General features: G+C 44.7%; 1 protein-coding gene across 2 annotated transcripts in view; it reads right to left on the reverse strand.

Moving 5' to 3' along the window:
- Wnt5b (Wnt family member 5B) overlaps window positions 1-16,838 on the reverse strand; it is a 103,812-nt gene that overhangs the window by 19,414 nt on the left and 67,560 nt on the right. The window lies entirely within an intron of this gene.

Below are 16,838 nucleotides of genomic sequence, written 5' to 3' on the forward strand. Positions count from 1 at the left end.
GCCTTTTAATTGGGAAAGCACCATTTTCTCCCCAATTGCCAAGCAAAACTCCAAGGAAGCTTCATTCCGTGCAGAAGGAAGAGTCTTCATCCTCTTGCATCTTGATGTATTACAATCATTTTAAAGGACAGCTCTTCCAAGAAGTCAGAAAGGAGTGGCCGCTAAGTCGGAAATTATTCGGAGGACTAAATTCAGAGAGCCCAAAGCTTTGGGCTTGTTTTCAAGGAATTGGAAGGTTATGGAAACAGTGTTTAGATGCTCTCATCTTGCAAAGTAACCTATTTCGGTCTGCTGTGGAGTTCTGGGGTATGGCTTGCTTCCATACCCTGCAATTCTGGAGTTCACAGGGAGGGGAGAGGTATGCAGTGCAGCTCTGGAGCCCCAGCAAGGGCAACTGACAGCCTCACACACGCTCACCACAACAAATGTGTCTTGTGTTACCAACTCAAGGTACTTCTGTCTGACTTTGCAAACTGGAGCCATAGTTTAAAAGGACTTGGAGAAGGACTGGTGATTTGGCTCAGCAGGTAAAGGTGTCTGTGCTGAAGTGATCCTCACTGAGGAGGAAAGAGACTCTTACAAGTGTGCTCTGACCTCCAGGCTCATGCCATCACACACACACACACACACACACACACACACACACACACACACACACCAATTAAAATGTGAAAAAAAGGGGACTGGAGAGATGGCTCGGAGGTTGAGAGTACTAATTGCTCTTCCAGAGGACCACATGGCAGCTTATGACTATCTGTAACATCAGTTCCAGGGCACCTGACACCCTCACACAGACATACATGCAAACAAAACACCAATGCACATAAAATAAAATAATTATTTTTTAAATGTAAAAACATTTCTCAAGACCTTGAGAAATCATACTAGCTAAAAAAGATGAGACGTGCCTACATAACAGCACACGCCTATAACCCCATCACTTGGGAGGCGAAGGTACAGAAGAATCAGGAATTTGATGCCAGCCTCAGCAACACTGTGAGTCTGAGGTCAAGCTAGACTACTTGTGACTCTGTCTCAAAAAAAAGCAAATGACCAGCAGACAGATCCACTAATTGATAGGTGGTCAAATCTCTTCGATTAACAATGATTTGTTTGTTTGTTTGTTTATTTGTTTGGAGCATGAATGCCCTAGTGGGCGGGAGGGCACAGACTCATCTCCCCATCCCCACAACTTCTGTAATAGAACTTGCAGAGGCTCAAGCATCCATTTGAATTCAGGTTCCCAAGGCTTTTGAGTTTGCCACTGTTCATTAAAGGAGCCTTAGTGTATGCACTGTGTATTAATATATGAATTATGGCCATAGTGAGCATCTTACTGCGTTCTCACTCCTGAATATGCGTAAAGCTGGCTTTCATGTGCAGTTTTCTGAAAGCAGTTGCTCTTTTTCCTAAACAGCTCTATAGTGTCTATGTGTCTCTGTGTCCGTCTGTGTTTGTCTCCGTGTCAGTGTGTGTCTGTATATCCACGTATGTGTCTCTGTGCATGCTTGTGTGTATTTGTGTTGCGTCTGCAGGGTGTGTGCCTGTTGGTGTTTGTGCTTGTGTCTATTCTATGCATCTGTGTATGTCTCTATGTGCGTTTATGTATTTGCATGTCTATGTGCTTATGTGTCTGTGTAAGTTACAGATGGTTGTAAGTCACCATTTTGGGGGCTGGGAATCAAACTCAAGTCCTTTGCTAGAGCAGCAAATTCTCTTAATCACTGAAAACTTCTCCAATCCTTTGGTTAGTGTTCATCACAATAACAGGTAGCAAACTACAATGGGTACAATGTCAAAATCCAGAGACAAATAGAGCTTGTGTGTTCTTGGTGCAATGGAGCTTTCACACTGGGGTCACTTCTTGGGGACCCTGGGGTTCCTGGGGGTCTGGGCTTTGTTCTGTAGCTTCCAGGAGCTGTCCAGCCACCACATAGGTGGAAACACCATCAGGTCTGTGTTTAGAAAACATGGGGACTAGCAATAGACCGATGGAGTATAGAGAGACAATCTAAGACAGGAATGAAGAAAATAAAAAGACACATGGACACACAGAAAAGCTGGGATCAGGTGGACTGGGCTCTCTGATGGAGAGGCCTCAGCCTCTCACAGGTACAGTGTTTGTTATATACAGTTCAATAGGGAGGCAGTAAACAGTTTGTGTCAGGGAGCAGTCTTCAGTGAATACCTGGGGGGAGACATCTACAGTGGATATTTCCTGCACACAGCTCTCATCCTTGGGCATGTTAGGCAAACACACTACCTGCCCTTGGTTTATGACAGCATCTTGTAAGGCACCCAAGCCAAGGGCTTGGAACTTGTGATCTCTTTGTATCAGCCTCCCATGTGTTGAGGATTGCATGTGCCTATTGGTGCATTTGGCTGGCTAGGTATATTTCAAAACTGACCCTCTTAGAGCGTACACTGGCCCACACTATGGGAACCAGCATGGAGGTTTCTCAAAAATCTAAGAAAAGAACTTCCATAAGATTTAGTTGTATCATTCCTGAACACAGTTCCAAAGGAATCTACATCCTACTACAGAGATACTTGTTTATTCATTATTATTGCGGCTCTATTCACAGTAGGTAGGAAATGGAATCAGCCAAGATATTCATCAATAGATAAATGGATAATGAAAATAAATACAATGAAATTTTACAAGTAAAATCATGCAATTTTCAGGAAAATGGATGGAACTGGAGCTGGGAAGTCGTTTATTAAGTGAGGTGGCCCAGGCTCAGGAAGACAAACTCCTCGTGTTTACTCTCATGTATGGATCATAGCATTTTGCTTGCTTGTTTGTTTTTTTGAGAGGGTCTCACTATATAGCCTGGCTAGCCCGGAACTCTCCATGTAGACCAGGCTGACCTCATTCACAAAAGTCTGCCTGCCTCTGCCTCCTGATGCTGGGGTTAAAGGCACGAGTCATGACTGGCCCTGCTTCTACTTTTTTCAAAAAGATTTATTTATTTAATGAGCATCTGTGCATGCTCATGTGTGTACAGGAAGCCAGGGCTCAGGCATTTGCTCTCTTTTTCTGCCTCTCCCTTTGAGGCAGGTTTCCCCAGAACACGGGGCTCATGTCTTTCCCAGCAAGCCTCCAGCGGAGCTCCTCTCTCTACTCTTCTTGGACCTGAACAACAGGCATCACGAGTCTGTAGCCACCGCTCTTAACCACGCACCTACCTCTCCAACCCCTAATTTTTATATATGTGCATCCACCTGGGAGTGACAGAGCAGACGGATGTTAGAACACTAGAACGGGACAGAAAAGGGGAAGAATACTTTCAGCAGAAAATGACCCTACAATTAAATCCCAGTAAATGTTACTTGTGCTATATTTAAAAATCTATAAAGTCAAGATTAATTTGCTTAATAGCTGAGCATTTATATAAAGGCCAATGCCTCTCTTAGAATCTAGAGGTTTTTGGGTTTTGTTGTTATTTTTGTGGTAGTTTCTAGGGTTATCAAGTACACATCAACTAATGTAGTTACTGTCCCCTTGAAAAAGACAGAGGTGTCTTTCTCCCGAGATGTCTTCTTCCTGCTTCTCTAAGGACAGACAGTGAATGAGGGAACAGGGAACAATACTCCAATCCCTATTCCTGAAGGCATATGGCATCTTGACTACCTGAAAACACAGGAAAACACAACACCATTGAGGTATTTTTAAAGCTGAATCTTCCATGCATTTGTTTGTGTGTGTGTGTGTGTGTGTGTGTGTGTGTGTACATGTACACATACCACAACACATGCGTGGAGGTCAGAGAACAACTGTGAAAGTCTGTTCTCTCCTTCCTCCTTGTGGGTGCTGGGGATTGAACTCAGGCCCTGAGACTTAGTAGCCAGTGACTTTCTCCACCTAGCCTCCTTACCAGCCCCTGGCATGAAGTAACTGACCACCCAGGCTTAAGGGCATCATAGTTTAATGCACAGTTACTAGTGGATCCCAGCCACACGTCTCTAGCTCTGTGCATTTCTACTGGATAAAAAGAGAGGAGGCTGGGTGTGTAGCTGGGTGCTAAGGTACTTTCCCAGCATGCTTGGGGCCATCCCAGAGTGTTGGGGGAGTGGACATCAGAACCAAAGCCACACAATTTTGTTCCATTGCTAATACCCTTTACACCTCCTGACCAGTGGGCAGGTCTGGGTCAGCTGGGTCATTAAGCTGACTGGGCAATCACACTTTCAAATAAATTTATTTTTAGACTTTCCCACTTTTGGTGAAAGTAAAGTGTAATAGAAAGTAGGCTGACTTTTAGTATTCATACTAAGTTAGCGCATTTTAATAGATATTTTACATGTCTATTAGCCATCTGCAATGCCTCTTTCATAGATCATTTATTTTTAAAATGAGGACTCTTAGAGAAGGAGGCATCGCCCTGTGTGTGCTAGCAGGTGGCCGACTCTAGCTGTGGTTTCTTAGCCTACTTGGTCCTTAGGCTGGTACAGCCCTGTGCCTCCCGGAGTATGGCTGCCTGTCTTTCATTGTGTATAACAGGTCAAACACTGCCAGCAGAGTACTATGAGGCTCCGTGTGTATGCTTTCTATGACATCCATATCCAGCTTTCTCAGTTGAGGTCAAAGGGGTTGCAAACCTCACCCAGGACCTGGAACTTGGCTGAGCTGGCGTTTCTGCTTCTCCACGAATAAGGTTCTACAGAGGGTCCCTAAGCAAACAATGCTGCCAGTGACATTTGAGGCAGATGGATCTTTCAACTCAGCTTGGCTAGGGAGACACTGGCTTTGCCCAGCTAAATCTAATTTTTAAAAAAATGTGGGTTTTTTTTTTTTTTTTTTGCCAAAGAAATCCTGTAACTAGATACGTGTTTCCACCACACTGGGAGAGGAAGTGTTGAATCAGAGCGCTTTTCTCTTCCCCCTCAAACTTTCCCTGGTTTTTGTCTGTCTATTTTTGCCCCGTCACTTTTCCAAACCTAACCATGCTCTGCAGCCACGAGGCTGTCCTGAAGTCACCCTCTGTGTCTAGATGGCAAGGTGCTAGTGGGGTGACTCAAATGGGGAAAAACGCCACCCCACCCCTGCCATCTGGGTCCCACCAGCAAAAGAAAATGGCATTTCAGAAGCACGTAGAAATTAGTTTAAAATACTTTAAGAAACTAACAGTGGGACTGGCGAGGTGACTCCACAGGTGAAGGTGTTTGCCACCAAACCTGACAACCTGAATGTAACCCTTGGAATTCACCCGATGGAAGATGAAAACCAACCCTCAAAAGTTGTCCTCTGGCCTCCACACATGTGCCATATTGTGTGTGCTCTCAATATATACACATACAACGCAGAATATTAATAAGTAAATAAATATAATAGTAATAATAATAATAATAATAATAATAAAGGAAACTAACTGGCAGGAGAATTCTGAATTCTGATGAGTGTCCTCTGTAAAACAGTACTAATGGTTGGTGCTCAATGCTCCCATTCAGGGAAAGAGCAGGGAAGAGCCCAGCAGATCTGCACAGACAGTGCAGAAATGGAAAGATGTTCCTTCAATTCCATACAGAAGGGCCATACAGATAGGACGCCCTGATCCTATCTAGGCTGCAAAAACAAGCAAACAAAAAGCAAAAATAAAAACAAAAAACAACACCAAAAACATACACACAAAAAAACCCCAAACCAACTCTGAGGTCCACAGACAGAGTGTGTGCTAATGTGCCCAGTGTTGCCATCTCCTTGGTTGCCTACAAATGGCCTTTTGTTGTTGTTGTTGTTTTTAGACTTGATATATAGATGTGTGTGTATATGGTTTAGTGCATGCATGCATGTTTACATTCAAAAAGGTACTGCAAGGGTCTCTGGGGGAGGGGCCAGAAGAGTGGGTAGGATCCTTGAGCTGGAGTGCTAGACATTTCTTTTTTTCCCCCTTTTTGCATAATGCCTGGATTATGCTGGTGCTGGCATCCAAACTCTGGTTCTCATGATTGCACAGCAACTGCTCCTAACCACTGAGCCATCTGACCATTTCCAGCCTCCTTTTGTTCTGCTTGGATGAAGCCCATTTAGTACACCATAGGGAGCCTAGGCAATGACAGAACCCAAAGAGGAGAGCAGGGAGGGGCATCTGAAATCACAGGCTCACATCCCTCCAGCCTGAAACACTAGCACCCTAGGAAAAGTTCAGTGGTAAGAAATGAGTCCATGTTTGTGTCAAGAGAAACCACAGGCCCCAAAACTAAAAGCCAATGTCAACACAGAAAGGCAATGGAAAATAGCCCAGTACCACACAAATGGAATACGACCAGATGTGGTGTGGTGTGGCGGGGGGGGGGCCGGGAGGCAGCTTGGGATGGTGTGCACCAAATAATAAAATTACTGCATTTTTCCAACATTAAGAAAATACCACCAAAGACTGTGGCAAAAGCAGAGGTGCCTGTGTAGTTTCTCTTGGCCTCACTTGGCTCCAGGCAGTTCTCCTGACCTAATAGATTTAAGATCAACTTCCTTCTGCCATCTCTCACACCCTAACTTCCCATCACTCCAAAGCTTGTCCAAGGAAAAGTGATCAGAACTCACGTCTCTGTTCTACACTTCTTCTCTTCTTTGTAACATTTTTATTTACTTATTTACCTGTGTGTAGGCACTTGTGTGCATATCAGAGAGTTACTTGTGGGAACTGGCTCTCTCTGTCCACCATGTGGCTCCCAGGGATTGAACTCAGGTTCCTGAGCTTTAGTGACAAGTGTCTTTATTAGTTGAGCCATCTTGTTGACACCGGGTTTCAGGCTAGCTTAGGAGTCTTGTTTGGGCTAGCCTCAAAGTCCTGGGCTCAGGGGATCCTCCTTCTATCATGTCCCCTAGTGGCTAAGATTATAGCTCAGAGTCTGTGGGATCCAGCTCAGAGTCACTGCATGCATTGGGACAGAGGCTGGAGATTTCTTGCCTTGGTTTAGCAGTGTGAGCACGCAGCCAGAAATACCCAGTGAAGAGGCAGTATGACAGAGGCGAGGCCACACACCCTTCCTGCTTAGGTAGAGGCTGCCCAGGCTGCACAGCATACAGAACCTGAGATGGTCTGTATGTACAGAAGTAAAATTAACCCCCTGACATCATACTGCCTTTGCATTATAAGCTACACGTCTATTTGTTTCCATTAGAAAAACACATCTGCATACAAATTTTTAACTTTATTTGTACCATTTGAGTATTTGAATTGCATTGTACATGTCTAACATGAGAGCTAGCTATTCTCCTTATTAGATTAATACCATTTAATTGGATTAAATGTACTAACTATTTCTCAGGGACAACAGCTCATCCCTCCCATGATAACTCATCTTTTCCTTTAATTTCATATGTGTGACTATTGAGTCTTCACTCACATTTAACAACATGACTATAATTTATAACATCAGTACAGGGTTCATTAATCTTTAGTCCATGCCAGCTCGGCCTACAATATGGTATTTCTTTAATCCATGCCAGATTTCCCTATGATATGGTATTTCCATAACTTCAGACACTTTGGTCATATTTACACTTTTCAACACCAGTTGTAAAAACTAAGATGTTAATTTGAAGAATATGATGAAAATTCCCCAGTAAACAACACTGTGGCCACTTACAGAGATGCTGGGAAGCCACAGCTTTGGTCTCAGCAAGGCTTCCTTCTGGCAAGGCTGCACCTTGGCTAGCAGCTCTGACAGGAGAATGGTCTGACTCTTGTAGTGTTTTCTACACACGAACAAAGTTCCAGCCCGCAGTGTTCAGATTCCAGACTTGTCTGGGAGAGCTTGCTACCTGTCCTGGCACAGACTGTGCATCCAGGACCCATGCCTAGCCATTCTGATAACTGGTCCCGTCCACTACTACAGTAGCTGTGGGGGCCCCATGGCCAGGTCCTTGGGGTTTCCCTGGTGTTGGCCACTTTTCTGACAACATGATAATCCCTTGTAGACCTTCTAAAAGCTAAACTTTTTAAAATGTATTTTTAAGTTTGCATATATGTCTACATACTATGTTGAGCATATTTCACCTCATACTTCCCAAACCCTTCTTTCCTTCCTTCTCTGCTCCTATTAGTACCTTTTGTCCCCTTAGTCAGCTTTACTTCTATTTTCTTTTTTGGTTTTTCAAGATGGATTTCTCTGTATAGTTCTGGCTGTCTTGGAACTCACTCTGTAGACTAGGCTGGTCTTGAACTCACAGAAATCTGCCTGCCTCTGCCTCTCAAGTGCTGGGATTAAAGGCATGCACCATCACCACTAACTTCTATTTTCATTTTTCCCTGTGTACCTATGTAATCCAGAAGCTACAAACAACAGAAAAATACAGTATTTGTCTTTCTGAGGCTGACTTAATTCACTTAATATGATATTATTTACAGCTACCTATATTTTCCTACAAATAGCACAGCTTTGTTCTTTTACGGGCCTGGGGAAAAAATTCCATTGTATGTACATATCACATTTTCCTAATCGACTTCTCTGCGGATAGACAACTGGGTTGGTCCCATAACCAGCTATTGTGAAGAGTGCTGTATTAACCCTGATGTGTGAGAGTCTTTGTGATGTGCTGGCTGAGGGCCCCTTGGGTAAACACTCAGGAGAGGAACTGCTGGGTTAGTTTTTTGAGAAACTTCCATACTGACTTCCACAGTGTCTGGTCTAAATTACACTTTCACCAGCAATGTCTGTGAGTTCCCCTTTATCCACATCCTCGACAGCATTGTGTAACATGCATAATAAAAGCCCAGAGACAGACTTTGGGGTTCAAGCTAAAGATCAGAAAAGTAAAGCGGCCCAGCCACTAGCTCTCCCCTCTACCTCAGACTGAAATGGGTGATCCTGTCTCCCTGAATCCTCAGAGTGCAATGCAGACTCTACTGCTCTCCACCAAGCCTCAGTTTGCAATCCCTGAGCTCCTGTCTCCTCCCACCTTATATTCCTTTCTCTGCCCAGCCATATCACTCCTATCTCTACCTCTCTAGTGCTGGGGTTAAAGGTGTGTGATCCCAAGTGCTGAAATCACCATCAGTTTTGTGTAGCTCAGTGTGGCCTTGAACTAACAGATTTGTCTGCCTCTGTCTTCCGAGTCCTGGGATTAAAGGTGTGTGCCACCACTGCCTGGCCTCTACGGCTAACTAGTATGGCTGCTGGGATTAAAAGTATGTATCACCACTGCCTGGCTCTATGGCTGTGACTGGCTTTGCATTGTGACCTCCAGTTGCTTTATTAGATCTTAAACAATGTATCACCACAGTCTTGCATTAACACATTTGATCTATTTGACGTTGACTTTTATCCAGGGTAAGATATAGGGGTTCACTCTTCCCATTTTCCCAGTGCCATTTGTTGAAGAAACAGTTTTTTTTCTCTACTATGGATTTTTGGCATCATTATCAAAAACCAAGCGGCTATCGCTATGCAGGTTTGTATGTGGGTGGTCTGGTTCCATCAATATGTGTCGGGTTTTGTGCCAGTATCAAAACTCTGTATTTTTTAATTAGACTTTGTATATGACTTGAAGACAGATACAGTGACTCCTTGAGCAATATTCTTTTTTCTCAGGATTGCTTTGGTTACCCAAGGTCTTCTGTGCATCCAGATTAAGATTTTTTTTTCTATTTCTGTGAAGAATATCATTGAATTTTTTAAAATTAGGATAGCACTGAATCTGTAGACTACTTTTAGTACAGCCATTTCACAATATTAATTCCTCCAATCCATGAGCATGAGAGGCCTTTCTATCTTCTATTATCTTTTCCAATTTCTCCCTTTAATGCTTTAAAGTTATCACCATATAGGTCTTTCATTTCCGTGGTTAGTTTTATTCTGAGGCTCAAGGGTTTTTGTCTCTTTTGTTTTTCCTTGCAATTGTGACTGGAACTGTTCCCTGATTTCTTTTTCAGCATGTTTGTTACTAGGCCACAGGAAGGCTACTGAGTTTTTGAATAGTAATTTTGTATCCTGCCACTTTGCTGAAGGTATTTATCAGCTCTGTTTTCTTATGAAACAAAGAATCAAAAATCTGCTTATGGAGTCTTTATAGGTTTCCCCATCACACCATCTGCATATAAAGATACTTTGACTTCTTTCCTGCCAAAAAACTTTTTTACTGAACCAGAACTAGCATAAAATGCAGACTGTTAAACGCAAGGCTTGCTGTATTTTTTGCCTACATACACAACACAGGCAATCACCCAACCATGAGCAGCCACCATGCTGCTGCAGGCAATGCATGGGCAGATTCCAAGAGCATCTCTGGATGTGCCCTGCAAGGTATTGGGGTTGGGGATGTAGCTGAGTAGTAGAGCATGCATGTGTTTGACATGCACAAATTCCCTCCTAAACCTATAACTTGTTATTGTTGATTTGGTTCCCATATTTAGAAAACTTGTTCTCATTAGGGACTTGACAGGTTGGGTAGTAAACTAAAAAAATATATGGGGAAAAAATTGAATGTTCAAGAGAGCATTCAAATTTCAGAGTACCCCAGCCACACACTTACATCACTCATTTTTAGAAACAGGCAACTATGTAGCAGTCTAACCGCCATCTGTAACCTGTCTTCAACTTGCAATATTTGGGTTGGTGTGGTTCTACTGTGTTGTGAAGGGGGAGGGGTTCACTTGCATCCCAACCTGGTCTTGGAACTCACTATGCAGCTGATAACTTTGGAGATCCCGTCCCCATCTCCAACCTCCCATTGTTGTAATGTACCACACCATAACTCCCCATGTCATATGGTTTTGCCTTTGTGTGAGACATTTCTGTGGTGGAGCAGCAATGATTTATGATGCCATTTGGATTTTTAATTCTCTCGTTTCCATATCTGTCTCAGAATCCAAATGAACAGGTTAGAGCGAAACCCTCTGGAACATGACAAATGCATTGGAATTGGACAGATCTCTCCCAGGTCCTTGCACAATTTAAGATAATTTAATGTTGGCCTTTTAAATCAAGGGTTTTATAATGCTCAAAATGAAAGCATTTCCTATGCAATACTGTATAGCAACGAGAAATGTAAACACTAGTTTACTCATTAGCTTATGTAGCAATCAAAGTTCTCTGGTTTCCCCTTCCTCCACCTTTGAGACAGGCTGGCCTTGAACTTGTTATGTAGCTAAGGTCCCAATATACCGGGTATTCTTCACGAATGACCTGCCTATCATGAAAATACCAGTCTGGGAGTGGTAGAGTGCTGGCCTGGCACAAAGAAAGTCCTAGGCTGGGTGTCTAGTGATGCCAGAAATAAAAAAAGAAAAAGAAAAGGAAAAAAAAAAAAAAGAGAAGAAGAAATAGGAGCAGGGGGAGTGGAGGGAGGAAACGACAGGACAGGGTACCAAAGGCAACATAAAGAAGCAAATATACATCAACCCTAAGAGCATCTGCTGTGCCTCTCCCATGAGGACCTATTACAGAATGGGGCACTGTTGAAGCCACAAAGCCACAGTCACTGGCAATTGTAATCCTGTCACCAGGGAGGTTGAGGAGGAGGATGGGGACCTAGGATGCCATAGACTATACAGTGTGACTCCCACCACCACCTTCAAAGATTAAGGTTTTTTCCCCACACAGAATTATGGTAATCACTGACCTCTTGGCAACTAACTGAGATGGGGGAGCCACAGTAGCATCTCCCAGCAAGTGGGTGAATAGAAGCAGGGCTGGGCCTTTTCTCCCCTCCAGAGAAGGGGACCTGGATGTGAACTCTCCAACAGGGCTGATCCCAAGACTCCTGTGGACATGACAACCTGTAAGAGATGCCAAGTGTCTTGTTCACCTACACAGAACTTTCTAGGAAGACCTGCCGTGCCCAGAACCCAAGGCAGCAGCTTTCAGGATATCTCAGCCAGGCTCCAGACATGAAGGTCCCAGGATAGTCTGAGACAGGCCGAGGTGACCCTCCCCTTCCCCCTCTAGTCTCCTGAAATATTTATCAGGATTTGATCATCTCAGAGGAGTCTGGTACAAATGACCTTTAGGGCAAAAGAACACAGCTTGAATGGCAGAAGCAGCAGGCTCGGTGTTTGAGTTGACTCACCCAGGCCTGTGTTCCTGGGAAAGCAGAACCGAAACTGGTTGGGAGTGGTACTTCTCCCTTCTCTAGTCCTGCTTCAGTTCTCAGCCTTGGTGGACCGCACACGGCCTTGGATGTAGTAACCATCCCAACACATAAAGATGAAGATGCACTTGGTAAGAATGGGCATCTACAGGGCTCGCCGGGGACAAGATAGCTCTGCTGGTGTAAGGCCCTGGGTTCCATCCCAGCAGGTGGGGGCAGAAATAAGGCTTTCATGGGTCCAGGGCTATGAGAGATGTGACCACTAGAGGGTGACAGAATCACACACAAGCAATTTGAGGCATTTTTGTTCAAAGCCAGAGCTAGGCTTAGGCCTGAAGGAATAAAAACTGTATCAGATTATCTCCCCAGAGGGCACTCAACACACACACACACACACACACACACACACACACACACACACACACACACAAAATTTGGCAAACCAAACTCTTGTGGCCAGATGTGCTCATTGCACAGTTAATACCTCACTCACCGCCAACAGTGGTTGTACATGACATCACATACTGACTGTAGCACAGCAGGCAAGGTATGTCAGATGGGTCTTCAGTGTTCAAACTCCAGTACTCAGGAGAATGAGGTAGGAGGATCATGGTTTAAAGGCCAACATGAACTACAGAGACCCAACAACAAAACCAGTTCTGCCAGCTGTCTAATTCTCCATGCAGTGGTTCTTTGTTGGTAGCTTTCTTAGTTTGGGGATGAAGACCAGCTGCCCCGGCAATCAGATGGAAGGCTCATCTATGAACGGACCTTAGAACAGCAATTGCTCCTCAGCTCATGCTCGGGAAGCACTGGCTGTTTTTGTCTTGGTCTGGAGCTGTATGTGCTCAAGCTGCCTGGCCCTCATAAACTCCTCTACTATGGAAAACATTAGGCCAACTTCGGAGGGAAAATGGAGGCTCCCTGTGATAAGTCTGTGTTATGCCTGTGCCTACAGAATCCATGTTCTTTTTACCACTTCATTGGTCCCAAAGGGAACATGGTCTCCAAGATGAAGAGGGAAGGGGAGAGGTCATAGGCCCTTTCTATATTATTTTATTTTGCCAAAAGGGGCAAAGCCTTTTGAGATTCTAGGGCCCCTGCACACTAAACACAGCCTACCAAGCAAATGCAACTTAGTAAACCTTTGAAAAAGTGGTGTGTGTGTGTGTGTGTGAAAGAGAGAGAGAGAGAGAGAGAGAGAGAGAGATAGAGAGAGATAGAGAGAGAGAGTGTGTGTGTATGTGCATTACATGTGTGCAGGTGCCCAAGGACCGGACTATGTGGGATTCTCCAGGGCCACAGTTATAGGAAGTTGTGAGCCACCATGTAGGTAATGGGAATCAAACCCAGGTTCTCTGCAAGAGCAGTAAAAACAGCTACTGGGCCACCTCCCCAGACCCTGACATATCTTCTAAAAGAGAACAACAGCTCAGCTACATGCTGGGGCTCTTATGCTGGGGGCCACAGGTTAGGGAAGACCATCGCTGCTAACACTGAGATATCAGGAGTTAGCTCTTGGAGACAGGGTTGAGTATAACAGAAACCCTGCAGGAAGAGAGGCAAGACCTGAGTCAAAGGCACAGACCCCAGCTGTCCCTCAGAGGGAGGCTTCCTCACTGTCCTTTTGGGTCAATGGAAAAGGCTACTCTTCTAGCTCAAAGCCATGCCCAGGTACAAGCTCTGCACCTCTAACCTTTCTATTTCTTGAAAAATAGGAAATAAGGTCTAAAAGATTTAACAACCAGCCATGGTATAACTGTATGAACCATATCTGTGGGAGATTTTATTTATTCATGGTACATTAACAAAAAACAGGAGCCAGGGGATGGTGGTGGCTGTGCACATCTTTAATCCCAGCACTCAGGAGGCAGAGGCAGGAAGATCTCTGAGTTTGAGGCCAGCCTGGTCTACAGAGTCCAGAATATGGAGTACTACACAGAGGAACCCTGTCTCAAAAAACCAAACAAACAGAAAGCTCGATGTAACATTTTTTAAAACATTATTTAACTTTATTTTTTATGTGCATTGTCATCAGATCCCCTGGAACGGAGTTACAGACCGGTGTGAGCTGCCATGTGGGTCCCAGGAATTGAACACAGGTCCTCTGGAAAAGCAGCCAGTGCTCTTAACTTCTGGGCTCTCTCCCCAGCCCCAACATTTTTTTGTTTTTAAAGAGAGGTCTTGGGTCCTGGAGGGATGGCTCAGTGGTTCAGAACACTTGTTCTTGTAGGGGACTTAGTCTCAGTTCCCAGCATCCAGGTGTTCCAACATGTCTTCTGACATCTGTGGGCTCCTGCACACATGGTAACACACACACACACACACACACACACACACACACACACACACACACACACACACAGGTCCTGGCTGTCCTGGAGCTCACTCTGTAGAACAGGTTGTTCTGGAAATCATGAAGATCTGCCTGCCTCTGCCTCTGCCTCTGCAGTGCTGAGATCAAAGGTATGCACCACCACACCCAGACTCTAGAGCTTTTCTATGTGTCCGAACTGAAACTCCAGATAGACATTATGGTGGTTAGTTTCGGTTGTCAATGTGACATGACCTAGGGAGTCTTAGTGAGGGACTGTCTACACAGGGTTGGCCAGTGCGCATGCCTGTGAAGGACTGCCTTGATGGCCTTAGTTAAAGTGGATGGCATCACTTCCTGGTTTAGAGTCCTGGACTGTGTAAGAATAAAGGATGCTGAGCACACAACAGGCAAACATTCTTTCTCTGCTCTCAACTATGGATGTGAATTGTTACTTCCTGCCTTGACTTTCCTGCAGCCATGGCTGTTAACTGGTAACTGGAATTATGAGCTAAAATAACCTTTTCTCTCCCAAGCTGCTTTTTGTCAGGACTCTCTTTCTTTCTTTCTTTCTTTCTTTCTTTCTTTCTTTCTTTCTTCCTTCCATCCTTCTTTCTTTCTTCCTCTCTTTCTCTCTCTTCCCTCCTCCTCACTCTACTCCTTCCTTTCTGTCTCTTTTTATGGGAGGGGGGAGGTTGAAGACAAGATATCTCTGTGTCGTCCTGCTGTCCTGGAACTCTCTCTGTAGACCAGGCTGGCCTTGAACTCACAGAGATCTGCCTGCCTCTGCCTCCCTAGTGCTGGGATTAAAGGTGTGCCACCACCGTCAGGCTCTTCAGGGTATTTTATCACAGCAATAGAAATGAAACCAGGACATCAAAGACGTGAGCCTTTGCTGTGATAACTCTGACTGCTTTTGAACCTGTTGTGGGAGGAATGTGGAAGGGTTTGGTATGTTGCGCTAGAAAAGCTGCTGAAGGCTGGATAATGGGCCACTCCAGTGGAAGCTTGGAAGACAGCAATGCAGAGAGAATGCAGTCAGTGGAGGCTCCATTCATGAGGTTCTGGAGAGGCAAGGACTGTCAGGGACTGGGCAGGGGTTATTCAGGAGATGTTGGCCAAGAATCTGGCTTTATTCTTCCCAGGTCCTGAAACTCTGAGTGAAGTTGGGTTTGAGGAAAATGGCCTGGTTTGGCAGAGGAAATATTTGTATGAGCCCTTCTCAGCTAGTGTTAAAAGGCAGCTGTAATTAATAGAGACATCAGCACTTCTGACATGAAATTTCTGCACTGCACTGAGAAAATGGAAACATATCCTGAGGGCAAAACCCTGCCCTCAGAGGAGGCTCCATCTCTAAAGATTCAAATTCATTTCAAGGAAGATAGCGGAAGCGGAAGGGTTCACTGTCCTCCGGAGCTCATGAAAGCGTTCCCTACAGGCGTCACACAGGCACTGATGCAGCTGGGTCCAAGGCTGACTCGGATAAGCTGCCAGCGAGTGCCAAATGTGCAAGCTGCAGAGAACGATACTGAGCCCCGACGTAGCACCGTTCCCTCGGGGTGATGAGCCAGCAACCGTGTCTATCATGGAAGTGATAGCACTTTGTTCTTACTGAACAGACACTTATTTCTGGTCGCAGATTGGTCTTTCCTGCATGTAATGCTTCTGCCAAAACTACCACACTTGGACTTACAGGATGCTGGCATTCCACACAGTACTACTTCCGACACGGTTTCTCTATGTAGCAGCTCTGGCTGTCCTGGAACTTTGTAGACCAGGCTGGCCTCAAATTCACTGAGTTCTGTCTGCCTCTGCCTCCTGAGTGCTGGGATTAAAGGCGTGTGCTGGGAGTCACCATTTTTAATATGGTTGCCACATACAGAAGTAGCTTGCTTGATTGAACAGTGGAATTGCTTTTAAAATTTACAGCTATAGGGCTGATTGGGTGACAGTACCTTGGATAGCTGGGGCAGAGTTCTTCTTTGAGTCAGAATCCAATACATGGTACTGTTTTTCCTTCAGCCAGGATTCAGGACCATATTCAAGGGAGGAAAAGGAAATGGTTCCACTCACCATCACCCCTATTGGCCCACTAAGAACATTTTTGTTTCCTGTTCAAAGGACCTTATACTGTGCTGGCTTAGAAGTTATTGTTCCAGAATGGAGAATGCCTCTGCTAGGAGATACAACAAACACTGCATAGAGTTAGAAGCTAAGACACCTCACGCTTACATTGAGTTTCTGATGACCTTAAACACAACATGCTAAAGTAGGAACAACAATGTTAGGAGGGGTGATGAATCTAGACTACCAGAGGCAAACTGGATTGCTTCTCCGCAAGACAAGAAGATTGTCTGAAGTGTAGATCTTTGGGTCTCAACCTTCCTAATGCCTCAGCCCTTTAATGCAGTCCCTCATGTTGTGATGACCCCGACCAGAAAATTATTTTGTTGCTACTTCCTAATTGCAATTTTGCTGTTATAAACGGTAATA

The sequence above is a fragment of the Phodopus roborovskii genome, unplaced genomic scaffold (assembly GCF_943737965.1).
Source record: "Phodopus roborovskii unplaced genomic scaffold, PHOROB, whole genome shotgun sequence".
Classification (NCBI taxonomy): Eukaryota; Metazoa; Chordata; class Mammalia; order Rodentia; family Cricetidae; genus Phodopus; species Phodopus roborovskii.